The sequence below is a fragment of the Sus scrofa genome, chromosome 10 (assembly GCF_000003025.6).
Source record: "Sus scrofa isolate TJ Tabasco breed Duroc chromosome 10, Sscrofa11.1, whole genome shotgun sequence".
Lineage (NCBI taxonomy): Eukaryota > Metazoa > Chordata > Mammalia > Artiodactyla > Suidae > Sus > Sus scrofa.
The window spans coordinates 9,930,126-9,951,609 of NC_010452.4; the positions used below are offsets into that span (position 1 = coordinate 9,930,126).

Genomic DNA, 21,484 nt, shown 5'->3' on the forward strand with positions numbered 1-21,484 from the left:
TTCGAGAATTTGAAGGCTGAGGGGCTTTGGAAGGCTATTCCGCCCAACCTCCTTATACAGACAAGGAAACTGGGACCAAAGGAGATTCGTGACTTGTTGGACAGAGTGCAAAGTAGTTTCTCTATTGACTTTTTTCATACGTATATGGTTTTTGTTTTGTTCTGTGCTCCTAATAGAGGATCAACTCCCCCTGGAAGCTATTTTTGTAATATCATTGTCTCAAGTACACATGGTGTAAAAAATTATGGGCAAGTAGTCTCAAATACAGCTGCTGACTGACAGAAGGAGTGAGCAATTTTTTAAAAAAAATACATGTTTCAAAAGGTAAGTCAATTGTTTTGAAATTCTGGTTCCCTGCTTAGTGAAAAATCTACCAAGAGCTCAACGTATCTGCTTTTCCTCTCATGAATGTCTGGTTTTCAGGGTTCAGAGGGTAACACCACCTCTGCTCCAAGGCCTGGTAAAAAAGGAGTGACGGAGAGGGTCCTGGGGGTATTACTTCTCAAACAGTGGATTCCAGCCCAGGCAGAAAGGGCCTCTCTTAATTTACAGGGGCCAAAAAACAGAAAAAGTTAGCTAGTTTTTTTTTTTTTTTTTTTTGCTGTAAATTTCTGTGCTTTTATTAATTCAATTTTGAAAATCACAGGCATAACTTAAAACATTAGAATGCGCATGCAGTATTCTTTCTAGCCATGCATTTATGACACATAAAAGAAAATTGATATTTTGTCAATGACAACGTCACCTGTGTTCTGTTTAATTATTTTATAATAACAGACTTTTTAAGTTATTCTTTTACATGTCATTAATAGTACATTAAAATACATGACAAATTATTAGGCCATTTGGAATCTGAGAAAAGGAAAACAAAAAGCCAAGCTCATAGATACAGAGACTAGATTGGTGCTTAAAGAGGGGAGGGGCCTGGGGACGGGTGAGACAGGTGAAGGGGGTCAAAAGCTACAAATTTCCATTTGTAAAATAAATAAGTCACGGGAATGTAGCGGACAGCATGGTGACTATAGTTAATACTCCTGTATTGCATATTCCAAAGTTATTAAGAGAAAAACTATTAGAAGTCTTCGTCGCAAGAAAAGGAAGACTGTTTCTGCACGTATGCACAGCGATGCATGGTGACTGGAGTTACTGTGGTGATCATTTCACAATGTGGGCAAACGTGGAGTCATTACATTGTACGCCAGAAACTACAGCAATTTGATGTCAATTATACCTGAAATTCAAAAATAGAGAAGGGTCAGTTCCAGTGCTGAAGGGAGGCAAAAGGAAAAAAAATCTCAAATTTTTCCTTACAATGGTTAGTTCTATCAAAGTGGAAACTCCATGTTTGGGAAAGGAAGTCTGGAGAGATCTTCCTGGCGCCCCAAGGGCGGAGACTCACGTGGAAGTAAAAAATGGCCCTGAGGAATAGTACTCAGCCAGAAGACATGAATATACCTAAGAATGAAATTAGTACTCAGCCAGAAGACATGAATATACTAAGAATGAAATAGCACTCAGCCAGAAGCCATGAATATACTAAGAAAGAAACAGTACTCAGCCAGAAGACATGAATACACCTAAGAAGGAAATAAGCACTCAGCCAGAAGCCATGAATATACTAAGAATGAAATAGTACTCAGCCAGAAGCCATGAATATACCTAAGAAAGAAATAGTACTCAGCCAGAAGACATGAATATACCTAAGAAAGAAATAGTACTCAGCCAGAAGCCATGAATATACTAAGAATGAAATAGTACTCAGCCAGAAGACATGAATATACTAAGAATGAAACAGTACTCAGCCAGAGACATGAATATACTAAGAATGAAACAGTACTCAGCCAGAAGACATGAATATACTAAGAATGAAACAGTACTCAGCCAGAAGACATGAATATACTAAGAATGAAACAGTACTCAGCCAGAAGACATGAATATACCTAAGAATGAAATAGTACTCAGCCAGAAGCCATGAATATACTAAGAATGAAATAGTACTCAGACAGAAGACATGAATATACTAAGAATGAAATAGTACTCAGCCAGAAGCCATGAATATACCTAAGAAAGAAATAGTACTCAGCCAGAAGCCATGAATATACCTAAGAAAGAAATAGTACTCAGCCAGAAGACATGAATATACTAAGAATGAAACAGTACTCAGCCAGAAGACATGAATATACTAAGAATGAAACAGTACTCAGCCATAAGACATGAATATACCTAAGAATGAAATAGTACTCAGCCAGAAGCCATGAATATACTAAGAATGAAATAGTACTCAGCCAGAAGACATGAATATACCTAAGAATGAAATAGTACTCAGCCAGAAGACATGAATATACTAAGAATGAAATAGTACTCAGCCAGAAGACATGAATATACTAAGAAAGAAATAGTACTCAGCCAGAAGCCATGAATATACCTAAGAAAGAAATAGTACTCAGCCAGAAGACATGAATATACTAAGAAAGAAATAGTACTCAGCCAGAAGCCATGAATATACCTAAGAAAGAAATAGTACTCAGCCAGAAGACATGAATATACTAAGAATGAAACAGTACTCAGCCAGAAGACATGAATATACTAAGAATGAAACAGTACTCAGCCAGAAGACATGAATATACTAAGAATGAAACAGTACTCAGACAGAAGCCATGAATATACTAAGAAAGAAATAGTACTCAGCCAGAAGCCATGAATATACCTAAGAATGAAATACTGCCACTTGCCACAACATGAATGGACCTAGAGATGATCATACCAAGTGAAGTGAGTCAGACAAACAGTGGCAAATACCATATCAGTCATATACAGAATCTAAAAGGTGGCACCAATGAACTTATCTGTGAAACAGACTTGTAGAGAATAGACCTGTGGTTGCCAGGGGGGTGTGGGGAGGGAGGGAAGTATGGGGAGGTTGGGATTAGCAGGTGCAAGCTACTATATATGGATGGATGAACAACAAGGTCCTACTATACAGCACAGGGAACTATAGTCAGTATCCTGTGATAAACCATAATGGAAAAGAATATGAAAAAGAACATATATATAGGAGTTCCCACTGTGCTGCAACAGATCAGCAGCATCTTGGGAGCATTGGGACTCAGGTTCAATCCTCAGCCAGGCACCGTGGGTTAGGGATCCGGCATTGCTGCAGCAGTTCAGATTTGATCCCTGGCCTGGGAACTCCATATGCCATAGGAGGCAAAAAAAAAAAAAAAAAAGGAATATATATAACTGAGTCCCTTTGCTATACAGCAGAAATGAACACAACATTGTAAATTAACTAGACTTGAATAAAATTAAAAAAAAAAAAAAAAAGGCCATGAGGCTCTGGGAAGCTGGAGAGACAGCCTAGACACGTTCCAGAAGTCAGGTCACTCACTGAAGAGATGCCAGGTTCCCAGGGCTGTCACGGCACCACAGAGCCCTGCGACATTGGGCTACAGACAGCCCCTGCCCTCCTACGAGGGCCTTCTTTCCGTAGAAGCAGTCAAGGCTCAGAAATAGTGTTGCCGTTTGCTGTGCAAAAACAAAAGGAGGACTCCGTGAGGGGTGCGGTGCCAGCGGGCCAGAGGACTCCGCCAGCAGATATTTCAGATGTGTGTGGGGGCGGGGCGGCTGGCACCGGAAATTTTTAACTTCCCGAGGATGGGTACTGAATCCGAGGACAGCGTTTCTACGGCGTCAGGTGACATGCCTGCTCAGGCCGAGGTGTCACCTGACAGGCATCAGGTGAGTCATACCTGGGACAGTGGCACCAGTGTGGCCTCCATCATGTCCCCCGCAGGGTCCAGTTTGAACTACGCCCGGATCCAGCGTTTCACACTCGTCCTGGATGACGCGTTCCTTCCAGCTACCTCTCCATTGTCCTACCTTCCTCTTAGTTGCAGCTTTCAGGCAACCACCGCTTGGCATCAGAAACGCATCGCCATGGGTTCCACTGGATGGGCGGTGATGTCACAGCGGATGAGGAAGCAGGCTCCCTTTTCACTCAGATGACACCCGGCTGCCCTTCTCCTTTCACACTCCCTAAAATACAGTTCGTGCTCAGAGCACTCACTACTCTTTCACAGGCTCCTGCTTTTCACTGGACGCCCAGCTGATCACAGGGCACAGGCTGAGCAGAAATAGAACCTGGGGTGGGCAGGATCAATGGTTGGCACACAGGGACAGGCTCCGTCCCTTTTCGCAGAGACAGCCTCGGGCGCGGGCAGGGAAGTGAAGACTGACAAATTCTAGCTCTTTCAGAAGTTTTGTTATGGCACCGATAGAAAACGTTTAAAATCAAGGTGAGTAAAAAGACATAAAAACCATCTATGGTTCCGCTGCACAGAGCTAAGCATTGCCAGCATTTTCACTCACATCCTAGACCGTTCCGTCCATACGGGTAGCAGGGGTGGGGGTCGCTGAATGGAGACCGAGGAAGCAAATATTTCCTGACCTTCAACTTGACAGATTGGTGTGTTTTCTTGCCCTTAGGCACAGGGGTTTTAGCATTTAGGATGAAGGAAGAGAGAAGGGATTATACATGCTGATTAGGGGAAAGAGAAGAAGTTGGCCTGGGTCCCACAGAGCGCTTTTGAGCCACTGTGGATAAAAAGGGTCAGATGTTCACCGATCTTGAGGTCCTAGCATTTAGCGGGGGATATGCACACGTGAGGTGCTCAGTAAAGATTTGAGATAAATGTGTGAATAAATGGATGGATAAGCAAACACCAAATAAACCCCAGACCCTAAACCTAAACACGTAAACTCAAAGCCTTGGTCCTGTCTTAAAACGACCCTCTTGGGGCAGATACTACCCATCAGCACAGAGCAGATTCTCCTTGCACCTGTCAACCCAAAAGGAGGTGAAGACATGGAAACTGGAGAGACAGGCTTTGGGGTGAGGCCACCTCGAGCTCAAATCTGGCTTCCGTCACTTAGTAGCCACATGACAGTCGATCCATATGAGCTTCCGATTTCCAATTCAAGCTCAGCTTTATAATCTTGCTCCTCTCCCATCCAGCTGTGCAGCCTGACTCCTTATTTATGTGACGCTTCCAAAACACGCCTGGCATGTTCTCTTTCTGTGAAATGAGGATATTACAACACCCTTCAGAGGGTTACTATGAGGATGAAAGGGTATATTTTATGTGAAGAATTTAGCACAATTAATAACTGAACTGTAGGAGTTGCTCAGTACATGCCAGGGGTTACTTCTATTATTTTTTTTAGGTTTTATTTCACTACTGTGTCATCCGACCACTGGATTAATTGTTCTTAATCTTTTTAGTGGCAAAGACCCTCATCAGTCTTCGCACATAGATACATATTTTACACATAATTTCAAAAGTGTCAAGAAACTCTCCAATCAGGTCCATGGAATCCACATTGCATTAGAAGCTGGAAAAGACAAGAGAGAGGTACCATTCTAACTGTATCTTGCTTTAAAAAATCTGAAACAGGAGTTCCTTTTGTGGCTCAGTGGTAACAAACCTGACTAGTATTCATGAGGACATGGGTTTGATCCCTGGCCTTGCTCACTGGGTTAAGGATCTGGCATTGCCATGAGCTGCGGTGTAGGTCGCAGATGCAGCTCAGATCCCTTGTTGTCATGGCTGTGGTGTAGGCCGGCAGCTGTAGCTCCAACTCGACCCCTAGCTGGGAACTTCCATATGCTGCAGGTGCAGCCCTAAAGAAAGAAAAAAAAGAAAGAAAGAAAGAAATGTGAAACACAGCTATAAATTGTCAATAACTGGGTGAAAGACTGGCGATACATCTGAATTTCTTAATACTTTTGGCAAAATGCCATCAGACTAAGGTAATTATTTGAAGAAAACCGTTGACAATTTTCAAAAACTCAGCCCAGGGACTTATCCTAACCTTCTAGTGGAACCTCTCTGCCCTTCAGAACACCGGCCAGTGGTTCTCCTAACAGTTTTCAAGATGGATAAATCAGTGGGAATTCATTAGCCATAGAGTCGCCTAAATTGGTACTATCGAGTGATGCAATATAGGGAAGTTTCAAAGTTAATTTAAATTCAGAAACCCAGAGTTCCCGTCGTGGCACAGTGGTTAACGAATCCGACTAGGAACCATGAGGTTGCGGGTTCGGTCCCTGCTCTTGTTCAGTGGGTTAAGGATCCGGTGTTGCCGTGAGCTGTGGTGTAGGTTGCAGATGCGGCTCGGATCCTGTGTTGCTGTGGCTCTGGCGTAGGCTGGCGGCTACAGCTCCGATTGGACCCCTAGCCTGGGAACCTCCATATGCCGCGGGAGCAGCCCAAGAAATGGCAAAAAAATAAAATAAAATAAATAAATAAATAAATTCAGAAACCCTAGATGTCTCCTCTGTCAGCTGGAAATTGTCCACCACCAGTGTCTGGAAACGGCACTGACAATGGGGCAGTCAAACCTCCTCAGGGTTTATATGTCTAATAGAACTGATCAGGCACCAGTTTGTTTTATGTCAATAGAGGATTTTTTTCTTTTTTAAGTAAATTAATCTTTTGCAATAAATGAAAGGCACTAGGAGTCCCTTCGATTTAAAGGACTCTGATGATGAAATGTATAAAAAGACCCAATACTTGAAATATTTTATAAGTTTGGATTTCATCATTTATTTGAATAACAGAACACAGCCATACAATGTTGAGGTAATTGGCGGTGTGTTTAATGTTTCTTTCTACTTTGGGAAAACACCTCATTTGAACTGACCCTCCTTTGGACTGGAATTAGTATTTTTTTTTTAATTAAAAAAATTTTTTTTGGTCTTTTAAGGGCCACACTTGCGGCATAAGGAAGTTCCCTGCCTAGGGGTTGAGTCAGAGCTGCAGCCGCTGGCCTACACCACAGCCACAGCAACACCAGACCTGAGCCCTGTCTGAAAGCCTACACCACAGCTTATGGCAACGGGGGATCTTGAACCCTCTGAGCAAGGCCAGGGATCGAACCCAAATCCTCATGGATATTAATCAGAGTAATTACCACTGAGCCATAATGGGAACTCCAGAAATGTCGGATCCTTTAACTCACTGTACCAGGCCAGAGATCAGCCCACACCTCTGCAATGATCCTAGCCAATGCTGTCAGATCCTTATCCACTGAGTGAGGCCAGGGATCAAACCTGCAACCTTGTGGATACTAGTCAGGTTCTTAACCTGCTGAGCCATACTGGGAACTCCCTGGAATTGGTTATTTTAGTGAAGTCAGAAATGGCTCATCTAGGATTGGCAGCCATGCTAGGTATTTTCTAGGTAACCATCACAGCTCTGAAGAGAACGTCAGAGTTGAGACAAATAAACAGCTGTTGCATGACCTGGAAGCAGCAGAGTAAAGGTTCAACTGTCAGCTCATTCTTGGCCATGAGGGGGAAGGCTGCTAAACCCTCCCCGATGTTCATCCTCTTCGTTCCTTCCCCAGGAACCACCCTGTCAAGTCTCAATGTCACATGGCTGACCAATAAAAACTGCATTTCTCAGTCTCCTCGTATTAATATATATATGGCCACGTGCCCTGGTTCTCAACAATGAGATGAGAGTAGGAGTGAACTGCATGACTTCTCTGCTGCATCACATCCTTATAATCAACTTGATTCCATCCTTATCCCCTTTTTCATTCCCAGGAATTAGAATGAAAATGAGATATAACCCAGTTTTGAGAGCTTCTGTGCCTGCTTGCTTGCATCTCTCATAAGCCTCCAATCCTAACAAATCTTTCTTGCCTATCACTTTGTCTCTCACTGAATTCCTTCTGCGCAGAGACATGAAGAACCTGAAACTCAGTGAGTCCAGACACTGGGAGATGGGGTTAAGATGGCAGAATAGAGGGGAGTTCCCGTCGTGGCGCAGTGGTTAACGAATCCGACTAGGAACCATGAGGTTGTGGGTTCAGTCCCTGCCCTTGCTCAGTGGGTTAACGATCTGGCGTTGCCGTGAGCTGTGGTGTAGGTTGCAGATGCGGCTCAGATCCCGCGTTGCTGTGGCTCTGGCTTAGGCCGGGGGCTACAGCTCCGATTGGACCCCTAGCCCGGGAACCTGCATATGCCGCAGGAGTGGCCCAAAGAAATAGCAAAAAAAAAAAAAAAAAAAAAAAAAAGGACTGGAGCTCAACTTCTCTCCTAAAAACAACAAAATTCACAACTAAAGGCTGAGCAATCTTCACCCAAATGGACTGGAAACCTTAAAAAAGATATTCTACTCCAGAAGACAAAGAGGAGGCCATATCAAGAGGTAGGAGGGGTGATTTCGCGATATAAACAACCCCATATCTCCCAGGTGGGATGCCCCACAGGCTGGAAAGTAACTGGTTCAGAGACTCACCTACAGGAGTGAGAGTTTTGAGCCCCACATCAAACTCTCACATGCGGGGATTTGGCACTGGGAGAAAGAGCCCCTGGAGCATCTGGCATTGAAGGCCAGTGGGGGCTTGTGCGCAGGAGCTCCACGGGACTGGGGGAAATGGAGACCCCATTCTTAAAAGGTGCACACAGACTTTGACTTTCACGTGCACTGAGTCCCAGGGCAAAGCAAAGTCTCCATAGGAATCTGGGTCAAAACTGACTGCAGTTCTTGGAGGACATCCTGGGAAAACAGGAGTGAATGTGGCTTGTTGTGAGGGAAGGACATTGGAAGCAAAGCTCTCAGGAATATTCAGCAGCTTGCCTTTCTCTGGAGGTGGCCATTTTGTGAAAATCTGGCCCCACCGTCAGTCAGTGCTGAGAAGCCCCAGGGCAAACAACAATCCAGGTGGGATCACAGCCCCACCCCTCAGTACACAGGCTACCTAAAGACCCCTCAGGCACACAGCTGCCTCTACTCTCATCCAGAGACTAAGCCCCACCCACCAGAGGGATTAGAATCAGCTCCACCTACCAGTGGGCAGGCATCAGCCCCTCCCATCAGGAAGCCTACAAGCAAACCCCCATACCAACTTCAGCCACAAGGGGGGCAGACACCAGAATTAAGAGAGGCTACAACTCTATTATCTGTAAAAAGGTCACCACAGCAAAAACCTATAAAAATGAAAAGACAGAGAACTATAACTCAGATGAGGGAGAAAGGAAAAACCCCAGAAAATCAGCTAAACCATGAGGAGATTCTTGGCCTCCAGGAAAAAGACTTTAGACTGCTGATACTGAAGATGATGCAAGACATTGGAAATAAACTGGAGGCAAAGATGGATAACTTACAGGAAACACTGAGCAAAGAGATACAAGATATAAAACTTAAACAAGAAGAGATGCAAAATACAATAACTGAAATAAAAAATTCACTAGAAGCAGCTAACAGCAGAATACAGGAGGCAGAAGAACGAATAAGTGAGGTGGAGTACAGATTAGTGGAAATTACGGATGCAGAACAGAAAAGAGAAAAAAGATTGAAAACAAATGAAGAGAGTCTCAGAGAACTCTGGGACAAATTTAAACACACCAACATCCGTATTATAGGGGTGCCAGAAGGAGAACAGAGAGAGAAGGGGACAGAAAAAATATTCCAAGAGATAATAGAAAAAAACTTCCCTAACATGGGAAAGGAACCACTCACTCAAATCCAGGAAGCACAATGAGTACCATATAAAATAAACCCAAGGAGGAATACACCAAGACACATACTAATCAAACTGACCAAAATTAAAGACAAAGAGAAAACAACATACAAGGGAACCCATATAAGGTTATCAGCAGATTTTTCAGCAGAAACTCTTCAGGCCAGAAGGGAGTAGCATGATATACTTAATGTGATGAAAGGAAAAAACCTCCAACCAAGATTACTTTACCCAACAAGGCTCTCATTCAGATTTGAAGGAGAAATCAAAACCTTCTCAGATAAGCAAAAGCTGAGAGAATTCAGCAACACTAAACCAGCCTTACGACAAATACTGAAGGAACTTCTCTAGGCAGAAAAGCAAAGACAGCAAGAGGAAACAAAAATTCCACAAATGACAAGGCTCACCAGTAAGGTATATATATATGCAGTAAAGATACGAAATCATCCATGCACAATTATACCACCAAAATCAGAAATTATGAGAAGAGGTGGGTACAAATGCAGGACACTGGAGATGAACTTGCAATTAGAGAACAACAACTTAAAAACAATCTCATAATCTCATCTACATATAAACTCATATCAAAACTTCAGAATAACTGCAAAACAAAAATCTACAATTGATACACAAACAAAGAAAAATCAACTCAAATACAACACTAAAGATAGTCATCAAACCAGAAGAGGAGAGAACAAGAGAAGAAGAAAAAAGAGCAACAAAAACAAATCCAAGAAGAAGATATAACAATTTTAAATATCTATGCACCCCACATATGTTCACCACAATATATAAGGCAACTGCTGACAACCTTTAAAGGACAAATCGACAATAACACAATAATAGTGGGGGACTTTAACACCCCACTTACAGCAATGGACAGATCAACCAGACAGAAAATCAATAAGGAAACACAGGCCCTGAATGATGCATTAAACCAGATGGACCTTAATACTTATAGGATATTCCCTCCAAAAGCAACAGAATACACATTCTACTCAAATGCACATGGAACATTCTCTAAAATTGATCACATCCTGGGCTACAAATCCAACCTCCATAACTTTAAGAAAATTGAAATCATATCAAGCATCTTTTCTGACCACAATGCTATGCAACTGGAAATCAACAACAAGGAAGAAACTGCAAAAAACACAAACACGTGGAGACTAAACAACATGCTACTAAACAACCAATGGATCACTGAAGAAATCAAAGAGGAAATTAAAAAATACCTAGAAGCAAATGACAACAAAGATACGACACTCCAAAACCTATGGGATGAAGCAAAAGCTGTTTTAAAAGGAAAATTTATAGCAATACAAGCCCACCTCAGGAAACAAGAAAAAGCTCAAATAAGCTAACTTTACATCTAAAGCAGCTTGAGAGAGAAGAACAGACAAGACCTAAAGTTAGTAGAAAGAAATAAATCATAAAGATCTTTGAAAAGATCAACAAAATTGATAAACCCTTAGCCAGACTTATCAAGAAAAAGAGGACTCAAATCCAAAAAATTAAAAATGAAAAAGGAGAAGTAACAACAGACATCACAGCAATACAAAAGATCATTAAGAGACTACTATACGCCAATAAAATGGAAAACCTAGAAGAAATGGACAAATTCTTAGAAAAGTACAATCTTCCAAGACTAAACCAAGATGAAATAGAAAAGATGAATGGACCCATCACAAGAACTAAAATTGAAACTGTGATTAAAAAACTTCCAACAAACAAAAGTCCAGGACCAGATGGCTTCACAGGCGAATTCTATCAAACATTTAGAGAAGAGCTAACACCTCTCCTTCTGAAACTATTTCAAAAAATTGCAGAGGAAGGGATACTCCCAAACTCATTCTATGAGGCCACCATCACCCTGGTACCAAAACCAGAAAAAGATACCACAAAAAAAGAAAACTATAGGTCAATTTTGCTGATGAATATCGATGCAAAAATTCTGAACAAAATACTAGCAAACTGCATCCGACAATACATGAAAAGGATTATACATCATAGTCAAGTGGGATTTATCCCAGGGATGCAAGGGTTCTTCAATATCTGCAAATCAATCAGTGTGATACACCACATTAACAAACTGAAGAATAAAAACCATATGATCCTCTCAATAGATGTGGAAAAATCCTTTGACAAAATCCAACACCCATTTCTGATAAATATCCTTAAGAAAGTGGGCATAGAGGGAACCTACCTCAACATAATAAAGGCCATATATGACAAATCCACAGCAAGCATCATTCTCAAAGGTGAAAAGCTGAAAGAATTCCCACTGAGAGCAGGAACAAGACAAGGAGGTCCACTCTCGCCACTACTCTTCAACATGGTTTTGGACGTCCTAGCCACAGCAATCAGCGAAGTAAAAGAAATAAAAGGAATCCAAATTGGAAAGGAAGAAGTAAAACTATCACTATTTGCAGGTGACATGATACTATACCTAGAGAATCCTAAAGACTCTACCAGAAAACTGTTAGAGCTCCTCCATGAATTGGGCAAAAGTCACAGGATACAAAATTAATATGCAGAAATTGACAGCATTTCTATACACTAACAATGAAAGAGGAGAAAGAGAAATTAGAGAAGCCATCCCGTTTACCATCACATCCAAAAGAATAATATACCTAGGAGTATACCTATCTAAAGAGACAAAAGACCTGTACTCTGAAAACTATAAGACACTGATGAAAGAAATCAAAGATGACACAAATAGATGGAAAGATATACCATGCTCATGGATTGGAAGAGTTAATATTATCAAAATAGCTATACTACCTAAGGCAATCTACAGATTCAATGGAATCCCTATCGAATTACCAAGGACATTTTTCACAGAACTCAAACAAAATATTTTAAAGTTTGTTTGGAAGCACAAAAGACCTAGAATAGCCAAAGACATCCTGAAAAAGAAAAATGGAGCTGGAGGAATTAGGCTCCCGCACTTCAGACTATACTACAAAGCAACAATCATCAAAACCACATGGTACTGGCCCAAAGACAGAAATATAGATCAGTGGAACAGGATAGAAAGCCCAGAATTAAACCCACGCACCTACAGCCAACTAATCTATGACAAAGGAGGCAAGAATATACAATGGAGAAAGGACAGCCTGTTCAATAAGTGGTGCTGAGGAAACTGGACAGCCACATGAAGAAGAATAAAATGAGAACACTCCCTAACACCATACACAAAAATCAACTCCAAATGGATTAAAGACCTAGATATAAGACCAGACACTATAAAACTCTTAGAGGAAAACATAGGCCAAACACTCTCTGACATAAACGACAGCAACATCTTCTCAGATCCACCTCTTAGAGTATTGACAATAAAAACAAAAATAAACAAATGGGACCTACTCAAACTTCAAAGTTTCTGCACAGCAAAGGAAACCCTAAACAACACGAAAAGACAACCCACAGAATGGGAGAACATCTTTGCACGTGAATCACTGACAAGGGATTCATCTCCGAAATTTATACACACCTTCTGCAGTTCCATACCAAAAAAAACAAACGACCCCATGAAAAAATGGGCAGAAGGTCTAAACAGACAGTTCTCCAAAGAAGACATATGGATGGCCAAAAAACACATGAAAAGATGTTCAACATCACTCATTATTAGAGAAATGCAAATCAAAACCACTCTGAGGTACCACCTTACACCAGCCAGAATGGCCATCATCCAAAAGTCTACAAACAATAAGGGCTGGAGAGGGTGTGGAGAAAAAGGAACCCTAGTACACTGTTGGTGGGATTTTAAATTGGTGCAACCACTGTGGAAAGCAGTATGGAGATTCCTCAGAAAACTAAACATAGAACTACCATTTGATCCAGCAATCCCACTCCTGGGCATCTATCCAGAGAAAACTATGACTCGCAAAGTTGCATGTACTCTGATGTTCACTGCAGCACTATTCACAATAGCCAAGACATGGAAACAACCTAAATGTCCATCGACAGAGGAGTGGATCCAGAAGATGTGGTACATATACACAGTGGAATATTACTCGGCCATTAAAAAGAAGGAAATTCCAGCATTTTAGCAACATGGATGGACCCAGAAACTATCACGCTAAGTGAAGTCAGCCATACAATGAGACACCAACATCAAATGCTTTCACTGACATGTGAAATCTGGAAAAAGGACAGACTAAACTTCTTTGCAGAACAGATGCTGACTCACAGACATTGAAAAACTTATGGTCTCCAGAGGAGACAGTTTGGGGGTGGGGGGATATGCTTGGGTTATGGGATGGAAATCTTGTGAAATTGAATCGTTATGATCATTATACAACTACAGATGTGCTAAATTCATTTGAGTAAGAAAAAGAAAAAGAAAGAAAGAAAGAAAGAAAGAAAGAAAGAAAGAAAGGAAGAAAGAAAGAAAGAAAACCAAGGGATAAATCTCACACATTTCCACGTTCAGACCAGACTTCTGTGAGCTCACAGTACCATTAACTAGGCCACAGCTTATTTTCACAATCGGCCATGGCTTGATTAGATTTCTAGACCTGGTTAGACCCGCCTGGTCCTAGGAGACATCTGGAAGCCCAGAGGACCATGGATCTTCCCATCTGGCTCCCTTCCTTGGGGCTGAGTCTCACGCAAGCAAAAGATGACCTTTCATTCACATTTCTTTGGCATCTTGGGCCAAGGCTGCCCCACTATGGCCACTACTCCTGTTCAGGCGGCGTCCTTGCTGCACTGCCCTGCGCTGGCTCTCTGCTGGGTTCCCACCTGCTGCTTACGGACATTGCCTCTCTCACCCATCGAAGCAAGGGCCTCTCGTGTTCCACCTCACACTTTCTCTGCCAACATTTCCCTCCAGCCCTCCCGCACCTTGCAGCTTTGGGCAGGTGCAAACCTGAGGCGCGTTGCCTCAGCTGCACTTGGGTATCTTGTGACTTCGACCTGGGCTCTCAGGCTTTTGCGTAGGACACCTGTGAAGACCTGCTGGACCCTCACACTGGGGTCCCCTCGCTGAGGGCCAGTTTATGCCCCACGGGGTGACCCTTGATGAAGGGGAGACGAGGCCAGTGGCTGAATTCTGAGACTCATTCCATATGCCTCTCGGAAGCTTCTGGAGGCAGGACTACACCCACTTGTCCACGGTGGCGCCCCCGCAGTGGCATCCCTCCTCCCCATTCGCCCACCCCTGTGTCCTCGGGCTGCTTCCAAAGTGACTGAACAGGCTCTGCTCTGGGGCAAACCCTGGCTAAGCCTCACCCCGAGGGCTTTCCCTCTGGGCCACCCCTCTCTGAGGCCGTCACCTACTGACATCCCTGTCTGTGCGCCCATCTTCTCCACGGTCCCCACTGCCACTGACCTGCACAGTGAAGAAAGAGGACCCGACCCCCACAGTTCTACGCGCCTCCCTCCCCCAGAAACCAACAGCCTCCTGGCTCCATCTCCCAGCTTTATAGGGACACCACCCCCAGTTTCTCCTATTTCCTCATTTTTCACCCCATTCTCCAATCTTTAAACCTCATGAGGCCCCTGGTCCCTTGACCCCTTTAAGTGCATTCTCTTCCAGCTCCATTTCCTCCCCTCTCTATCCTATTCTTTGTGTCTCAGTACTTCAGGGGCCCTTTGCCTTTCTGCTGCCGTAGATTTTGCCTTCTGGAATTTATCTTTATTTTTTCTTTTTTTTACGGCTGCACCACTTTTTTAAATGTTGTGGCTGTGGCATAGGCCGATGGCTATGGCTCTGATATGACCCCTAGCCTGGGAACCTCCAGGTGCCATGGGTGTGGCCCTAAAAAAAAAGACAGCTCCTTTCCTTAGCCCCCAGCCTCTCATGTCCCAAATGCTTTTATTTCAGAGTCTTTTTACCCAATTACTATACTGGTGTGGTAACTGGGCACACGGCCCCAGAAATCCTGGGCGAACAGTAATAACCAGGCAAGAGGGGAAAAGGGAGAAGGGCAGAGAAGGGCCCTCTCCTGACGGAACCGTCCCTCCATGGTGAGCCCTAGCCAGCTGCTCACCCCTAACCCAATGCCTCGGGGCGAGGGTGTAGTAGTGCCCTTTACACCTCTGCTCATGGTGGGAATCTGTAGTGATTTGTTGGGTTTTTTCCCCTAGACTGTGGGCACTCTGGAGAGAGAGTTCTTTTTTCTTTCCTTTCCTTTCCTTTCCCTCCCCTTCCTTTCCTTCCTTCCTTCCTTCCTTCCTTCTGTCATTTTAGGGCCACATCCACAGCATATGGAAGTTCCCAGACTAGGGGTTGAATTGGAGCTGTGGCCGCTGGCCTACACCACAGCCACAGCAACCCAGGATCCAAGCTGAGTCCGAGACCTACACCATAGCTCACAGCAATGCCAGATCCTCAACCCACTGAGCAAGGCCAGGGATCAAAGCTGTGTCCTCATGGATACTAGTTGGGTTCATTAACCACTGAGCCATGGCGAGAGCTCCCGAAGAGATATTTTCATGTGTGACCCCAAGATATGGGGATATAGCTGATTATTCAACCAATTAGTTGTGAACCAATTATTTTCATCTCCAAAATGCATAATATTCAGATTAAGGAAAATGAGGTCAAACTCAATGTACACACTGCATCTTGCTATTATTTTGAAGGTTGGTCAAGATATTCTCAGAAAAAATCTTAAGGTAAAATTAATTTATTTTGTGTCATGAAAATACATGTATTTTGTTAAACTCCCTCTCTTTTTTCTTTCTTTTTTTTTTTTTTTTCTTGTCTTTTTGCCATTTCCAGGGCTGCTCCCGTGGCACATGGAGGTTCCCAGGCTAGGGGTCTAATGAGAGCTGCAGCTGCCAGCCTACGCCAGAGCCACAGCAACATGGGATCCAAGCTGAGTCTGCAACCTACACCACAGCTCACAGCAATGCCGGATCCTTAACCTGCTGAGCAAGGCCAGGGATCAAACCCGCAACCTCATGGTTCCTAGTCAGATTCATTAACCACTGAGCCATGACGGGAACGCCCCCCTTTTTTTTCTTATGGCCACACCATGGCATATGGAAGTTCCAGGCCGGGGACTGAATGTGGATCTACACTGCAGCTGCAGCAATGCCACATCCTTTAACCCACCGTGCCAGGCCGGGGACTGAACCCACACCTCTGCAGTGCCCTGAGACAATGCAGTCCCATTCTTAACCCACTGTGCCATGGTGGGAATTCCTCTCCTTTTTATCTGATAGGCAGGTGATGAAGGTGAGAAACATAAGGTTAAACCATAGCTTGATCGCTCAACCCATCTTTAGAAAGTTGGTGTGAGAGGCTGAGCAGTGCCCTTAAGACGCACAGCTCTGCTTTGGAAAACCTGGCTCCTCCAGGGAGAAAGGGATGCGGTTGACGTGCAGGCATAGATCACAGCTTAGGTTTCAGCTGAGCCCAAGGAAAAGGAAGGAAACGGAATTTGCTGCGGGGGGCGGGGGGGGGAGGTTAGAAACCCAAGGACACAGGAGCCAAACAGGGAACCTTCCAGCCTCTTTTTGACTCTTCCTATTCTGCCGCAGTCATACCCCAGATCACAGCCAAGATGAGCTCCTTTCATAGAACGTCTTTGCAGAACTCACAGAACTTGAAAACTTTATGGTTTCCAAAGGAGACAGGCTGGGGGTGGGGGATGGGCTGGGGGTTTGGGATGGAAATGCTACAAAACTGGGTCGTGATGATCATTGTACAACCATGAATGTAATAAAAAGTCACTGAGTTAAAAAAAAAAAAAAGATGGGCTCCTTTCTTGTTGTCCCCAAGCTGCCCAACCTTTCTTTACCGCCTCACCTCTGCACCTGCTGTTACCTCTTTTCATCAGACCTCCCCCCGCAACCCCATCCCTATTCTGTTGTTGTGGATAAATGGTTGGGGGATTTCAGCATACTGTCCCATTTCACTCTGTCCTCCCCCCCCCCCCCACTTAGCATGTTTTAGTAATGTGACTTCCGTGCAACTGCTCATCTTTCCTGAGAGCAGGGACAATGTCCTCCTTGGTCCCTCTCATAGCCCCAGTACCTAGTTCCGTATCTGGCTCATAGTAAGGGTACAGCTAATGCTTAGTGAATGAATGGACTTTCAGTCTCTCCCTCTACAGGCAACTTATTCCTGCGAACAAACAACCTAACCCAGATATAGTCCAGCCCCTCCGTCTGCCTTGGACTTGGGGATGCCACTCTCGGTTGTACATCATGCTGTAAAATTTCCAAGTCATTAAGACCTCAAAACTCCTTTCAAGTCAGAATATATTGGTAGGCGATCAAGAGATGTTATGGGGACTTGGTTTATATTCATATCAGAAACAGGACTGATAAAACAATTGCCATCATAAATGATTAAAATGTGATCAATGTTTAATTTTCTTAAGCTTTATGCAGCAGTGAAAAACATTTGTATATAATCCTACATGGGCTCCTAAGGCGGGCGTTTGGTTTGCCATGTGGGGTATGGTTTGGCAGGTGCAGAAGGGCTAGAGGGCTGGAGGGCTGTGTCAGCAAGGGGCAGAGGGGAAAGCAGATGGAGAAACAGAGACAGAGTCTTGGGGATCGATGTCCCAGGGGACATCTTGAAGTGAGGTGATCTGTGACACAAAGTGACCATCTCCTTGGTCTCCACCATGAGGTCATCAGTATGGTCTACCTTGCACACTAATGCCCTGTTGAGTGGATTTCCAATGATGAAAATTGGGAGAGCTGTCTTAATAGCACAGGACAAACACAGAGGATGTGGTGAAAAGAGGCAACTTTCTGTGTGTCCACTGGTAGGCCACAGTGACACATCTAAAAGGAACACAAATCTCAGGAGTTCCCCTTGTGGCTCCGTGATAATGAATACAATTAGTATCCCTGAGGACATGGGTTCCATCCCTGGTCTCGCTCAGTGGGTCAAGGATCCGGCATTGCCGTGAGCTGTGGTGTAGGCTAGCGGCTACAGCTCTAGTTCAATCCTTAGCCTGGGAGCTGCCATATGCCAAGGGTATGCCCCCCCCAAAAAGACAAAAATAAATAAATAAATAAAAGGAATACAAGACTGCTAATGATTGCTGTTGAAGGTTATCTTGAAAGGACAGCGAAAGAGAATTAGACTGTAAAGCACAGAGAAAAACTAGGAAATGTTTGCTTATCCTTCTGGATACAAAAGCTACATAATTCACAGATGCTGCCACCAGTTCTTTTCATTCAAAAGTTCTGATGACCTCTTTCTGTCTTTAAATTTTTGCTTCATTCTCCTCTTTGTGATCTTTTTCTGTGAATTCACTGACCTCAGAGCTTCTCCCACCTTTTCAATCATATCACTACAACAAAAGTACGAGGAACTAAACATAAAACATTCTTTAGAAAGTATGATAAGAGGAAGGATATTTAAGGTTTAATATTTTTTATCCCTTTCATAAAATTGTCACAACAAAATTAGAAAAATGGAACATGTTAAAGGGAACATAATATATAATATAATTAATATATAATAATTAATAATATAATTAATATAAAATTAATATATAATTTAATATAAAATATGACAGTGAAAACAAACTTTTTCAGTGAAAATTGTATGTTGTGGGGTTTCTAGTGGTTGTTTATTCATAGATTTTCTTAATTGTAAGAATGATATTGTTGAATCAAAATTCTAATGTGTGGGGAGTTCTCGTTGTGGCTCAGTGGTTAACAAATCTGACTAGGAACCCTAAGGTTGGAGGTTCAATCCCTGGCATCGCTCAGTGGGTTAAGGATCCGGCCTTGCCGTGAGCTGTGGTGTAGGCCGCACATGCAGCTCGGATCTGGCGTTGCTGTGGCTGTGGTGCAGGCTGGTGGCTACAGCTCTGATTGGACCCCTAGCCTGGAAACCTCCATGTGCCGTGGGTGCAGCCCTAGAAAAGACAAAAGACAAAAAAAAAAACAAAAACAAAAAACAAAATCCAAATGTGAAGTGCAGCATTAAATGTGTATTTTCTTCTTATTGCAAAAATTCCATGCTGTGCATATGTGTTATAAGAAAGAAACTGAATGTTATGCAAAATCTTGGTATTCCTGGCTTAGATTATTCCAGAATAATTCATTGGTTTACTTTAGACAGCTTGCCTCCTTTTAGAAAGCAAGGATGTAACCTTCATTTTTATGTGTTCGAACTTTTGATTATTTGTGGTACAGTTGGAGAATCTCAGGACTCTGCTTTTTGTTTGAACACATCCTTCCTTTCACCACAGATCTGTGGAGAACGAGTTTGTATAATATAAATATTTAATACATAAGAAACATTAAATATTAATTTATGTTGAAATTGTAAAGCAAGATACATAACATAGAGCAGCACGGAGTAAACGACATGGATCAACCTGAACTCAATGGCCTTCAGCACTGCATCAACATAGAGGATGAAATTTTGCATTCCCTCCCCCCATTTTTGGCCGCCCCATGACCCATGGAGCTCCTAGGCCAAGGATCAGATCTGAGCTTCAGTCATAACCTAAAACAAAGCTGCAGCGTGTGACCCTTAACCCACTGTCTGGGCTGGGGCTGGAGCCTGCCAACCAGTGATCCCAAAATAGGGCGGATCCCTGTGCCTCATGGCGGGAACTCCACATGTTGCATTCTTATATCAAGTATTCATCTCTCAAGGAAATTCTTCTTGACTATGGCAGATAATATTTGGGGGTCTTTACATAAAAGTATATTTCACAACATAAAAGTTTATTTCACATTTCTCTAGGAACACCTGGATTAAAAACAGTCATGAGCGCTGGTCCAATTTCCTTTGTTTTCTGGGACATTCGTTAATGCCTGGAGACACAATGGTGTCTCAGGGAATCCAGTCTGGGGATGCTTCTAGGACAGGTTAGCACTAAGAGGGACCTTGTGGCCTTGCTTCCTGATTCTACTCTGCAGCGACCCCCCTCCCCTTGAGTGTGGGGGAAATTTGGGACTTTTTTTTTAAACTATAGTTGCTTTTCAATATTGTGTCAATTTCCGTCGCACAGCAAAGTGACCCAATCTGACTTACTTGTGACCGAGGGAGAACAGCAAAGGCGATGGGAGGTTCCGTCTGTGACTAGGTTGCTTAAGACAATGACTTCTGTCTTTCTAGCAGCCTCTCTCCCTTGCAGGCTTTAATGAAGAAAGCTGCCATGTTAAAGAGGCCCAAAGGGCAAGGGATGGGGAGAGTGGCGTCGTCCCAAGCTAACGAGGAACTGAACCCCATCAACAGCCACGTGAGCTTGCAAGCAGTTCCTTCCCCAGTAGAGCCTCCAGAGAAGCCACAGCCCCGGCAGGCATCTCAGTCAATCTCAGAGTGAGAGATTATGAAGCTCTGGCAGGTTTCTCAATCAATCTCAGAGTGAGAGAGTCTGAAGCTCTGACAGGCATCTCAGTCAATCTGAGTGTGAGCGATGCAGAAGCTCTGGCAGGCATCTCAGTCAATCTCAGTGTGAGAGATTCGGAGGCTGAGGACCCAGGCAAGCTGTGGCTGAGTTGTCAGCTCATGAGAATTCAACCGTGAGATACTTGGTGTGGGTTGTTTTAAGCCACTAAGGTTGTGGTTACTTGGTATGCAGTAATCTGTAACAAATACACTGCCCTGGCCTGAGATCTGTTAAAATTTACATATTAATGCAGAGAATTTTTCACTTTTTGTCAAGAATGAAGCCAGTGATTTCCAAGTAAAATCTGAATTACAGGGCAGATGTTTTCCTTTTCTCTTTTACTCTTTGAACAAGGGTTTTTTTTTTTTTTTTTTTGGATGACATAACTTGATAAATTGTGAATATTAAATGATCCTACTCTACATTGACCTTTTAAGTTAATTAATAAAATACCAATCATCAAAGATGACCATAAGAGAATGTCCAGCTCTTATTTGGACTTTTAAAGGGGTCAGATTTTTTTTGTACTTTCCTGCTGCCCCTTTTCTAAGCATGTCCCCTTCAAACAGCCTTGCTGCATTCTCATGCCTAGTTTCTACCTAGGCACATTCATATCCAGACAA

General features: G+C 43.2%; 1 long non-coding RNA gene across 1 annotated transcript; it reads right to left on the minus strand.

The window, feature by feature from the left end:
* LOC110255628 lies at positions 605–21,224 on the minus strand. The gene is made up of 3 exons (XR_002336191.1): positions 20,504–21,224; positions 3,750–5,075; positions 605–1,231 (listed from the first exon to the last, which is right to left on the minus strand). It is a non-coding gene; the product is annotated as an uncharacterized LOC110255628 (long non-coding RNA).